This window comes from Papio anubis, chromosome 7, assembly GCF_008728515.1.
Source record: "Papio anubis isolate 15944 chromosome 7, Panubis1.0, whole genome shotgun sequence".
NCBI classification, from domain to species: domain Eukaryota; kingdom Metazoa; phylum Chordata; class Mammalia; order Primates; family Cercopithecidae; genus Papio; species Papio anubis.
In genome coordinates this window covers 151772805-151786834 of record NC_044982.1, presented here as the reverse complement: position 1 = coordinate 151786834, position 14030 = coordinate 151772805, and the positions used below count along the sequence as shown (strand labels likewise).

Sequence of the window (14030 nt, the reverse complement as noted above, 5' to 3'; positions counted from 1 at the left end):
TTTATTCCAAACATGAATATGCCAGCTGCAGTTGTTATGTTACTTTCTATTAAGGATTACACAAGCCTATGGAATATGAAGGTGAAACAAAATCAATTTGTTTCTGTAAAATCCAAGTTGAGCATTTTGGATAGGCTTTACAAAAGTGAGTTGTTTTTAAAAACATTCTGACCATGTTGGCAAGGATGAAGAGACATTGGAGCCCCTTTTTCCTTTGGTAGAAATGCAAAATGGTGCAGCCCTATGGAAAACAATGTGAAGATTCCTCAAAAAATTAAAAATAGAAATAAAAGATAATTTTGGCTTAAAAATGTAAAGAATAGGCATGACGATTTAATCACTTCGATTACAATCAAGCTGTTCATTCAGTTCAATAGGTATTTCTTAGGGCCTGCCTTGTGTTAGGTACCATGACAGGCATCTTATTACATAATGTGGAAGGAACATGAAATTGGAAGTAAGACCTGGGCTCAAAGCCTGGCTCTGCTTTTAATATCTACTTCATTAAGTTGCCTAGAAGATTTAATACTAGGCTACCTGACCCGTGGTAGGTGCTCAATAAATATCAGTTTCCCAGATTACGTAATCGCATTGAATCATCATGACAACTGACAAGAGGGCACTATTATCCTCATTTGATAATCATATACCTAATAATTTGGAAACTGACACACAAACCTAGTCTAAAGCCTGTGCTCTTTCCACTATAGGATACTATCTCATGATGGTATAATTTTTAGTAGGATTCTATTCTGAATGATTTAGCCAGATTGAGTTGCACATGTACCAGTAATAGCTGAATGGATTAATATAACCACTCAGAATGAACTAAACAGATTTTTTTCAGTGGTAATCGTTTATATGTTGGGGAATACCTGCCAAATACAATGGTTTAAACTTTACTAGTGTTTATGCCAAGCTGTTTTTTTTGTCCAGTTGCTCAAGGAGCTGCTTTTATTATGATGATTTTTGATTTATTATATTTTATAATATAAGGACTAGTCATGCAAAGTAATTGAATTACAAGTTTAAAAGAAGGGAATGGCAAGGGCACAGTCCTAATTTTTACCGATCAGAGTTAGAATTCAGGCCGGTTGCAATGACTCATGCCTATAATCCCAACACTTTGGGAGGCTGAGGTGGTAGGATTGCTTGAGCCCAGAAGTTCAAGACCAGCCTTCCCAACATAGAGAGACCCTGTTTCTAATTGACAAAAACAAAAGCAAAACCCCCACAAACATCTCAGGCCAGGTGAGGTGGCTCACGCCTGTAATCCCGGCACTTTGGGAGGCTAAGGCAGGCAGATCACTGGAGTCCAGGAGTTCAAGACCAACCTGGGCAATATGGTGAAACTCTGTCTCTACAAAAAATACAAAAATTGGCCAGATGTGGTGGTGTTACAGTAGGTAGCTAGTCAGACATGAGCAGGGAAGGAGAGGGCATCCCCCCCTGCATTAGGAATGTCAGATGACTATCAGGTGATGGTCAGGCAGCTGTTAACTGTCTCTCTAAAATAATAATTGGCCACAGACAGTGCCAGGAAAAGGCACTATGCCAATAGAGAGAAACACCTAAAACTAGTGATTATCAGCTTCCTCATAAGATCTCAGGACTTGGGTGAGTGGGTTCACATAGGCACACTAAGAGGCAAAATGGTGGATGAGCTTCCTCTAGGAACATTGGACTGGTAAGGGAAAAAGGCCTCAAGAGAGCACGTGTACAACTCCAGTAAACACACTATGCATGCTCACTTCTCAAGTGCTAGTAGGCCACTGTGCAGGCAGACAGGCCACCCCAAGGGAAGAACCAAGAGAGAAGGAATGCAAGACCCTGGAAGTACGCCAACATATAAAACCCCAAGTCAGAGGTCAAATGGTACACTTGATCTCTCAAGTTGTCAATGTGGCCCTCTTCCAAAGGTACTTGACTTCCTTTCTTTCCTGCTCTACAGCTTTTTAATAAACTTTCACTCATGCTCTAAAACTTGCCTTGGTCTCTCCTTCTGCCTTCTGTCTCTCAGTCGAATTCTTTCTCCTGAGGAGGCAAGAATTGAGGTTGTTGCAGACCTGTACGGATCCACTGCTGCTAACATACTTTGGTGCCACATGACTCAGATACATTCCACTGCTAACAGTGGTTCATACCTGAAGTTCCAGCTACTCAGGAGGCTGAGGTGAGAGGATCACTTGAGCCCAGGAGGTAGAGACTGCAGTGAGCTGTGATTGGCCACTGAACTCCAGCCTGGGTGATAGAGTGAGACCTTGCCACAAAAACAAACAAACAAAAAAACACATGATTTCTGTTCACTCTGATTTTAGAAGAACTATCGACCTGGTATTTGAAGCATTAAAAGCCTGATGAAAATAGTAAAGTACTATTGTTATTAGTGTCGTCATTTTGAGTTTGAAGACCATCATCATGGCTGTAGAAGATAGAAGCTGAATAGGAAGTGAACGGTGATGCTGTTTCTTTTAACTTCAGAGTATGTTTCCTAAGCAACAAGATGATCACTTCTTTGTTCTAATTTTTACTTGAAAAGTTGCATTTAAATGACTTGACATTATTAAATAGCTTTATGCTACAGGTAGTTTTTCTATCACCATTCTCATGTTTGTACCACCACAAAGATATTTCTCTTGGTGTCCTTTACCCTATTTTTCTCACATTCCTTTAGCTTCTGGAAGATAAAATTACCCAATTTAAAGCAAACCAAATAGGTAACTTGTCAGATTATTTGCTTTTAAGTTCTTAGGCTTCCATTACATGTTTTCTGCCTTGCCTCAATCTCTCTACCCTTTCTCCTGCTACATTTTTCCAATGCAAACTCCATACCAGAGAGTCCTCCTCAAATACATTCTACCTTCACTTTTTATTTTTGCCTTGTAAAATCCATTATATGATTTAAGACCCTGGAAAATTCAAACCTGGAATTATCATCTAAACCTGAAATTCTCTCTCCCTGTTTTCACTTCTCCATTGCATTTATTAGGCATTCATTATAATTTACACTATATTATATTTGCAAATTGTTTGAAGGCACCTTTGTAATTGTAGGGAAGTTCAAACTTTCCCTCTGAACGTTCGAGTCTAAGTCTTCTGAAATAAATTGGCTATAGACAGATTAACGAAAGAAAAGCCATGACAAATTTATTAATATTTTGCAGGAGTCATACAAAATATAAAAACTTAAAGAAGGGGCAGATGGTTGAGACTTAAATACCCTTTTTATGGGGGGCTGCAGGCAATTTTAGAGGGGTAGTAAATGATTTTCGGGGGAAATGAATGGACTTAGGAAGCAGACATTGTCTTGTAAACGATTCTCTGGAATTTGAAGAAACCCAAGAGAGGGACAATATCTTGTAACAAAGTTTGTCCAAGTGTGGTTACATTTCTCAGTCTTCTTTTCTGTAATAGATAATAAAATTTCAGGGAGGATATGGAAGACAATTGTGGTCCCTTTGGCAGTACTAGAATAAAATTTCAGGGAGGACATGGAAGGTAATTGTGTTCCTTTGGCAGTTCTGATCTTAAGGCAGATAAGGGAAGATTATTTAACTGTCCAGTGGGTTCTCCTTGCCTGCTGCCTATACAGAGCCGATTTATCAAGACAGGGGACTTGCAATAGCAAAGGAGTTTAATTCACCCAGAGCCAGCTCTTCAGAAGACTGCAGTTTTATTATTACTTATATCAGTCTTCCCAGGGGTTTTTAAGGATAAGTTGGTAGGTAGGGGTCTGAAAGTGGGGAGTATTGATTGGTTGAGTCAGAGATGAGATCATAGGGAGTTGAAGTGGATTATTCTTGCTGACTCCTGTTTCTAGGTGGGATTGCCAAACTGGCTGAGGCAGATTGCTGGTCCAGGTGGTGTCTGCTGGTGCATTGGAATGCAGGGTCTTCAAAGTGATCGTAAGTTCTACAACAGTGATGTTATCCCCAAGAGCAGTTTAGGGTGTTTCAGAATCTTGCAGCCTCTGGCTGCATGACTCCTAAACCATAACTTCTAGTCTTGTAGCTAATTTGTTGGTACTACAAAGACAGACTGGTCCCCAGGCAAGAAGGGGGTTTATTTTGGGCAAAGACAGTTATCATCTTAGTTTCAAAGTTAAACTGTAAACTAAATTCCTCCCAAAGTTAGTTCAGCTTTCACCTAGGAAAGAACAAGGACAACTTGGAGAATAGAAACAAGACGGAGTCAGTTAGGTCAGATCTCTTTCACTGTAATAATTTTCTTGGTTATCATTTTTGCAAAGGCGTTTTCAATCAGACTAAAATTTCACCTTGCGCTGGAGTGTGGGGAGAGACAGGAGAGGTCAGAAAGTTTTTGATTCTGAGGTAACTTCTGAGGCCTTCCTATTTTAAGGAAGTGCTCAGCATGCCAAATGGCCATACTTTTAGGGTATCATTTTCTAAACCCTAACAATCTTTCTTTCAAAAATAGTTTGTTCTAAATTTTGATGAATTTCAAGATGTACCATCAATCATTGTTTAATGAAGCAAATAACAAACAGAAATATACATTCAATATAATATGCCACATTTCATTGTGTGTCAAAGGCATTTTACATCAAACTGACACATACCTCGAGGTACATCCCTCTCGTCATAAAATCAGCTAAGGCCTCCCTGAGACAATAGTCTTCTCTTTCTGATCTGCTTTCATGAACATGTCCTTTAAGTAGCATCTTCAGAAAGAAGAATGAAGCATCATTCTACTCAAATGGTGATTCAAGCAACCACCATTTTTGGAGACCTTCTCTGTTTCCGACATCGTGCTTGTCATTTGAAAAGCCTATGAACATCTGCATTTCACAAATGATATAATCAAACACTAGCATGCTTAAGTAACTTGCTCAGGATGACTAAGAGGCAGAACAGGGATTCAAACCAAAGTTTATCTCAAGTCAAAGTCTGCACCTTTCCCCTATGAAGCCCTTCCTGACACTCTCCCCACTGCTGAGATTAAAACCAGCACAATTGTCCAATAAAAATGATAGTTACTGTTTTTTGAATAAACTTAGAAGTTGACTCTCCCAATCCTAAAACTTGAAAGTTACATTTGTCTCGTCTGAGTTCCTTCCTGAGAAAAACAACCCTCAGACAATTGACTGAAACTCACCAGATCACCACATTCAGACAGTCTCAGTAATGAGATAACAGACCCCTCGTTTATCACGATTGCTTCCTTACATCTCCCTAATTCATTCCCACATATAGCTACGTCTCTACTCCTACTACATAAACCTCCCAGTTTTAGTCAGTTGAGAGTCAGATTTGAGACTTAACTCCTGTGCTCCTCAGCTGCAGCGCCTGAATAAAGCTTTCTTCCCTGGCAATACTTGTTGTCTCAGTGATTGGCTTTCTGTGCAGCAAGCAACAGGACCTAGACCAAACCCTTGGCATTTCAGTAACATGACGGTTGTGATCTCTGATAAAGCTGGTAGGAATCATTTACATAATTGATGTATGCCCTGACTTATTCCAGAAAGCATTTAAGGCAGGGCTAAAACATGTTCATGTTTTTTATTGTAGTACAAAATAATGGGTTTGTATAGTTTCAGTTTAAATCCTAGGACTCCTACTTGACAGCTCTGAGAAACCTGTCTTCTCATTAATAGAGGGGAATAATAGTACCTAACTCCTAGTGCTGTTGTGAGAATGACAGGAAGCAACATGTAAAGCTCCTGGCATTGTAGCTAATACAAAGTAGAGATCATAAATATTAGTTCTTTCTTTATTCTACCTTATTCTTTGACTCTAACTTGCCTCTTTGTAGGTGGTAGTCTAACTTGAAGGCATAATAGCTCTATTTTTCCCCCACTTAAAGTTACATTAATGTTCACCCATCATTTTCTTCATGTGTGAACAATGCTCTAAGCTTTAGGAAAGGCCTTCAGTAACCACATCCTTCTTGCTACACAGGATAGAGCCATATAATTTGGGATTAAGCTTGAGTGTTAATACAAGTTATTTGGAATCAATAATTTGAGATTAAGTTGAGAACTGATCTTTATAGGATTCTTTGCTACTTCATGGCATATAATAAGATATAGATAATGAATCAAAACTATTTGATGAGAATATTAAATTTGAAAATTTATAGCAATACTATACAATTTGTATGCATCTATAACATCAACAACATTCATTTATTTATTTCTACAACATTTATTGAGCCCCCACTATTTGCCAAGGCATCATGCCAAGAACCTATGTGATGATAAGGAATGAACATAAGGCAGACAAGGTTGTTGCTTTCTAGAAACTGCCAATCTTGGAGGGGAAGGAAAGGAAAGATGTAGAAGTGAGGAGGAGACAGAGATATAAACTAATGCTTATAACTTGGAATGATATGTGCTATAATGAATTATATTCAAAGTTCTAATAGATCAAAGAGAATGCTTCACACATTTATAATACTAAATTCTTATTTTCCATCTCAAAATTAATATGAATACTAACAGTAAATATAATGTGTGTTGAGAAAATATACTTACAATCTCTATAATTAATATCTGAGTACTGAAATTTGTATGGGAAATAACATCATCGAAATTAAATTTTTTTTCCCAGATTTCCCCCTTTCAAGAACAATGCAAAGGCAGAGAGATAGGGACATTAAATAAATCTGGATTTGATCTCAACTTTACAAAAAAGAATGGGAGTTCTTCATTTAACAAAGAAAATCATACCAACAAACACCCAAACTTAAAGATGAATTAATAATATTTAGATAAAAATATTTAGATTAACTTCTATAATTATTATTTAATAATTTATCACATATAAATTCAGCCTCACATTTTTCTCTCCATCTTTTTTTTTTTTTTTTTTTGAGACTGAGTCTGGCTCTGTCGCCCAGGCTGGAGTGCAGTGGCCGGATCTCAGCTCACTGCAAGCTCCGCCTCCCGGGTTTACGCCATTCTCCTGCCTCAGCCTCCGGAGTAGCTGGGACCACAGGCGCCCGCCACCTCGCCCGGCTAGTTTTTTGTATTTTTTAGTAGAGACGGGGTTTCACCGTGTTAGCCAGGATAGTCTCGATCTCCTGACCTTGTGATCCGCCCGTCTCAGCCTCCCAAAGTGCTGGGATTACAGGCTTGAGCCACCGCGCCCGGCTCTCCATCTTATTTTTAACTGTCACTTATTAATCTAGATGCTCATGGCAGTTGTTCACTGGCAGTGATAAAGGTAGTTGCATGGAAAGAACAGGAAGAAAGTGTTTTCAATAAGATCCCTTCTAAGAAGGACCACCGTTATATATGTATTTCTCAGATGAAGATATTTTAGACTTAGATTACTACAAACAGTTTTGGTTCAGAAATCACAGCTAGAGAATTAGCACAGGGGCTTTGAAATATATCAGGAGAATTGATTCCATGTCATAGATGATGAAGCAAATATCATGAAAGGTTAAATAATTAGTCAATACTAAACCAATACGTGACTGAGACAATGACATCCATTTGTGAACAGGACTTTCAAGAAGGGAAGACAGACCACAAGAAAGCATATTGTGAAAATGATAACCACCAAGGGGGAAAAGGAAACAAACAGACATGGTTCAAACAAGCTCTCAGAAAATGGTATGCCGCAGTGCTTCCTTATAACTCTTGTTCTGATGTTTAGTTTTCATTAGGAATCTAAATTATAATTGACTTTTGCTCAGAGTGCCTAATATAACATGGTTCAAATGAAGACTCTGATGCCAGTCAAAGATGATGACAAGAAAACCTTGTTAAAAACAGTCATTTACTTGTTAACAGAGTTTTTCTATACACTTTTTAATGCTGCCCTCTAGGATTCATTTTTATTTATTTCGTCCTAAGATTCCATATCTTTTATGACAGTCTTCTCATTCATGTTGCCCAGAAAGGAAAGAGCCTGGGGTTTCCTGACATTGGTGCTTTAAAGATATGCTCTATTCCATAGTTTTGAGCAAAAGTCAAAGGAAAAGATAATATATGAATACAGGGAGACCTGAAGCTTGACAGAGAGTCTTCCTGTTTCCAGAGAGAATACCCCTTCCTCATTAGTAGTAAAAGCCCAGAAGCCACTAGCTGACATCAGCCCTTGAAACCCCAGGCTTCTTTGAGTCATCAGAGCACACAACAGCTATACAGCATCTGAAAGCGGAAAATGTCTCATACTCAATAATAACCTATTTTTCTGGTAATCCTTTTGTTTTAAAACAATGCACAGCATGTGTTTCTGTAGTTAAGTATTTCAAATCAGCTCTGTAACTGCATAAAGGATTTTAAAATCCATTGATTGAAGATCCCATGAAAAGTGAGTAATGGCTAATACTAACTACATCACAGGCATTTTACTATGGGTTTCACTTGCATTATCTCATTTAAACCTCACAGCAACAGTATGTTGAAGCATTACTTAAATTTTTATTGATTCATATTAGATGCACATATTTTCAAGGAAATGTGATAATTTAATACATTCATATAATCAAATCAGGATAACTGGGATATCGATTACCTTAAATATTGTCTTTATGCTAGGAACATTAGAATTATTTTCTTTGAGCTATTTTGAATTGTACAATTAGTTGTTGTTAACTATAGTCACCTTATTGATCTATTGAACACCAAGTCTCATTCTATCTAAGTGTATATGTGTACCCATTAATTAACCTCTCTTTATCCACCGCCTTCTCCACACCCTTCCTGGCCTCTGGTAACCACCAGTATACTGTCTATCCTCAGAAAATCCACTTTTTTAGCTCTTGCATGAGTGAGAACACGCAATATTTGTCTTTCTGTGCCTGGCTTTTTTTTTTACTTAATACAATGACCTTCAGTTCCATCCATGTGGCTACGAAAGACAGAATTTCATTTTTTAATGGCCAAATAATAGTCCATTGTGTACATATAGTACATTTTCTTTATTCATTTATCCACTGACGGACACTGAGGTTGATTCCATATTTTGGCTATTGCGAGTAAGAAGCATTTAATACTGATTAATGTAACCATTTTATAAAAGAGGAAACTGAGGCTTAGAAGGAAAAAGTCAAAACTTTGGGTGAAAAGGTACCAGAAGTCTTGCAAGCACTGAATCCATATTTAAAGCAGAAGGTCAGATTCAAGTATGGGAGACAAGGCAACTTACAGATGGTGGGTTAAAATGTCAATTTACCTTCATACACTGCCTTAAGTCTATAGATACAGCTTCTTAAGAGGGGTTGTGAGTAGGTCTGATACTAAGCTAGTATTTACAGGTAAGGCTCTGCAGTCTATTAAAGTATTTAAAAATTATCCTCTAGGTTGGTAAAAGTGCCCTGGCCATGCTGCCTTCACACCCAAGACCCCTCCGAATAGCAACTAAAAGGTTAATGATGAGTTTCCAGGACCCTGCTTTGCTGTGATTGGTTGATGCTGAAAGTAGTCGGCACCCTAAAGCCCTACCTCCTGGGTGCTGCCAGTGGCTCCTACAGAGATCCCCACTTACCGGTTGGTCCTTGTCCCTTCTGGAGCTATCTTTGGGAATTTCAGCTAGCATGGGAATTTGGCTCTGAGACAGCCAGGGAGAGACAAAAGAACTTGCAAGTGTGGGCTGGCGGGTGGGTCACAGATAGGGTGCTGTAGTAGATGGTTTATATTTAAACTGTGAGACCAGAAGTGAAACGCAAGTCTTGATAAAATGAGGTATTCCTCATTTACTAACATAGGGTACTCAGTCATGTTTATAATGGGATCCACTGGAAAAAGGCAAACTGCTGTCCAAATACAGACATAAAATTTAACGTAAAATAGTAAAAAACAGTTCTCAGGTATTAACGATAACATTACGCTATGCTAATTAGATCATAAGATAAAATGATCACTAGTGAAAATAGGTTGTGGCAGAAAATCTGCCACTTTTAGTGAAGATATAAAAAATCCCTAAAACTTTGGCAACTTGTCATTTTTTAAATCAATAATAATCATTTATTTAAGAACCAGGAAATCCTTGATAGAGATACTAAGCTTAATGACGAGGATAAAGGCATTGAAGCCAGTAGAGTTCTGATTACCCACTAGCTGGAACTCTTGCTTCCCGCCTCAGCGGTTTTGTGGGAGGAGGCGGGCTGTGTGGTAAGTATGCTGGGAGAAGAAATGACAAGGGCTTGAGTGTAAGGTATGAGTGTAACCTTAGCAAATTCTGGGTAGTTGATCCACAGAATAAACTTGTAACAATTTATGAATTCTTTGATTCTGAAATTCGATGGTGGCTTTCTGCCACATTTGAGCTTGCTTTATAAGGCACTTGACAATGTGTTGAAAAGAGGTTTGCCAAGTTATTTGTGTCCTTGTCTTTTTTTCCACACCACCAGCAAGAAAGTTACTTCAGGGTGGGGATAGCATTGGCACATAAGTATCCACTGAATGGACTTTAATTTATAACTCCAAGCAACCAAATTATAAGCAGAGTTCTGGGAAACTATATTCAAGCAAAGTGATTGTTACTCAAAACTATTACCATCTTTAAATGGATACCTTTTTAAATCCAACAATCTCTTTGGGATTCTTGAATAAATTACACATTCTTTTCATGCTTTTAATGTTTTTGAAATTATGCAATGAACTTTTAGCTTAGTTACTACTGAGGGTTAAATTGCATTGGACTTTCACTTCAAAGACCCAAACAAAGAATTCTGGACCCAGTCATAATAATTCTTGTGAACACAGTCCTGTAAAATACAAGGTATGTTAGCACACAAATTCACAGTAGAGCTTTGTAATCTTTAATGTAATAAAATGAAACCAAAAACTCATATGACTGGAAGAATATTGCTGTCTACTGTTGAAATGGATCATTTAAAAAATTGGAACTAAGTGCTGAACAGGGAAATCCACATAAAAATGGCAGCAGTAAAGGGAAAAAGCAGCTTTCATAAAGAATGTCAACATTGCCTTTCATATGGATACTTCTGTTAAAATATGTTAATCTGATCATCTTGATTTACTAGTTTTGCTTAATATTTACAAAAGGTCAATCATGTAGAATTTTACATCTTGTAGTAGACTTTCCATGGCTTTTTAGTATAATCCCCTGCCTCCCCAAAAGAGAAAAACAATCTGATTAACGGCTGTGGCTGGGGATATGAGTGCTATAAACATGAGACAAGACAGTAACACACTTCTTTTGTAAAGTGCAACTAGAGCTTGAAAGGGTGGCAATGAATCTTATTTTACACATGGAATATGTATACGTGTCTGTAACATACTCTACCTATTGCTTTAGGATTTCTAGGTATTTCAGAAAGTTTTTTGAATTAAGTCACATCATCGGGCAGTTGTTTTGTTTCACCCTCATAAAAGCAATTTTTCTGAACTACTCTTGGACATCGATCTGAGAAATAGTCACATAACACTGCGAGTGAAGAGTAAAGATGGTGAAGAGTCAAGTACCCTCCTAAAAATGTAAACAGGGGAATTTTTTCTGAGATTTCAGCATCATACATTCATTCTGGAAATAGTTATTAAGTCCCTAGGAATAGCTGGGCTTCTACTGAGCAGCCAGTTTGTTTTTATCTCATGGACATTACAGATTTTGTCACTGGTTGCATTTCCCTTTTTGCATAGACGACTAGAATGCTCAGAGCCAAATGTGACTAGGACATAAGACCTCATGGCACATATTTCATATAAAAAAAAAAAACAAGCAAAACTAATCTCAATCCCTGCTGGCTTTATTTTATTGCAATTTAACAAACATTTGGTGAGTTTGCAATATGATCCAGGTGCTCTAGTTTTTTTTTTTTTTTTCCTAATTTTTCCATTTAATAAAAGCAAAAGTTTTATATTCATTTTTTTCTAAGCTATCAAATAAAGAATACTAGGCTTCTAATTTTTAAGGCTACAGATTGCAGTCATAAGACCATACTTCTCCAAACTAGAGAATTAACTTGCCTCAATTTCTGGCAAGAAAGATGGTTTTCTATAAATTCCAATCACATCATATGGTTTGGTGCAAAATGAACTATCTATATGCATGAAGCTAATTGCTTAATAGCCCTACTAACATATGCTTTCTGGAAAAAATATATACACATACAGACAACAAATGTAATTGGTGGAATCCTTGCTTAAAGGTCTCTGGAGTCTTAGCAGAAAGTTGTAAGTAAACCAAGAAACTTGCATACAAAATTATTCATTTATTCTACTCTTCGAGTCAAGTGTAAGACAGTACTATTCATCTTGGAAAGCAATCTGGCTATTCTTTATTTTAAAAGCAATTTCAACTGGTGAACAAATACGAAATGTACTAAGTTTTTCTTAAAAGACACCAAAGGTACATCTTCATATATTTTGAAAGTAGTAGCATAACAGGCTTCAAAGTCTTTATCTGAAAAATCATCATGCAAGAAAGTTGCCTGATCAAAAATGATTCTTACAAGATGAATATAGGTAGCGTCTTACTATAAGTACAGCCAGGATGTGATTTTAAAAGTATAAATGAATTCTTATAAATAGTAACACTTCAAATACTTTTAAGTACAGAAATCATTTTAAAAATAATTTGTTGTCTTCTTCTTTGTTTTTTTTTTTTGAGACGGAGTTTTATTTGCTTTTGTTGCCCAGGCTGAAGCGCAATGGTGCAATCTCAGCTCACTCCAACCTCCACCTCCCAGGTTGAAGCGATTCTCCTGCCTCAGCCTCCCGAGTAGCTGGGACTACAGGCGCCCGCCACCAGGCCCAGCTAATTTTTGTATTTTTAGGAGAGATGGAGCTTCACCATGTTGGCTAGGCTAACTTCTGACCTCAGGTGATTCACCCACCTCAGCCTCCCAAAGTGCTGGGATTACAGGCATGAGCCACCGCATCCGGCCAATTTGTTGTCTTCTTGACAGAATGATGTCATGAAACTTAATGCTCTAGTTTAAAAAGTCCCTAAGAAGCTCAGTCAGAAATCAAGATTAAACATTTCAGTTATAAAATAATACTCTCCCTCACAGTTTCATGAAGAAAGCAATGAATCTTGTATAATGGAAGTGAGAATCTCAATTATTTAGGTAACCCAAATAAATACCTTACACAGCATCAGGAAATTAAGAATTCAGTAAATGGCATTGATTGAGCAAAAAATTAATGAGATAATCAAAGATTGTTAGAGGTAGGAGATATTTAGATATTTCTTAAGAAAAATTGAGACTACAGTTGATTTAACTGCCATGCATAACATCTGGCTGAGAGAAAAACAGTAAGGACAAGAATCCAAATTTCTTGACTTCTAGAATGATTCTTTTTCATATCATGCTATTTTAAAAATGTAAATCAAAGATGACAGATTATCAAGTTTTTATCTAGAGATTGCTTATGTCATTAAAAAAAATGGGATATCTGACTACAATAAAGACAAAATGGCTTTTGGGGGGAAAAGTACCTCTCTGAACAGAACAGGGCAATACTGTTGTCCTCAGGGCTGGGCGCGGTGGCTCACGCCTGTAATCCCAGCACTTTGGGAGGCCGAGGCAGACGGATCATGAGGTCAGGAAATCGAGACCATCCTGGCTAACACGGTGAAACCCCATCTCTACTAAAAATACAAAAATTAGCCAGGTGTAGTGGCGGGCGCCTGTAGTCCCGGCTACTTGGGAGGCTGAGGCAGGAGAATGGCGTGAACCCGGGAGGCGGAGCTTGCAGTGAGCCGAGATCGCGCCACTGCACTCCAGCCTGAGCAACAGAGAGAGACTCCGTCTCAAAAAATAAAAATAAAAATAAATAAATGCCATGACAGCTTACAAAGATCATGGCAACATCAGGAAGTTACCATATATGGCAGTCTAAACAGGGAAGGCATGGGCCAGGCATGGTGGCTGACGTCTGTAATCCCAGCACTTTGGGAGGTTGAGGTGGGCGGATCATGAGGTCAGAAGATCAAGACGATCCTGGCTAACAAGGTGAAACCCCATCTGTACTAAAAATACAAAAAGTTAGCTGGGCATGGTGGCGGGCACCTGTAGTCCCAGCTACTCGGGAGGCTGAGGCAGGAGAATGGCGTGAACCCGGGAGGCGGAGCTTGCAGTGAGCCGAGATC

General features: G+C 38.1%; 1 long non-coding RNA gene across 1 annotated transcript in view; it reads right to left on the bottom strand.

Annotated features, from left to right (window-relative positions):
- The window catches only part of LOC110743669, a 118123-nt gene that overhangs the window by 89322 nt on the left and 14771 nt on the right, over nt 1-14030 (bottom strand). The gene's annotated exons all lie outside the window — the stretch shown is intronic.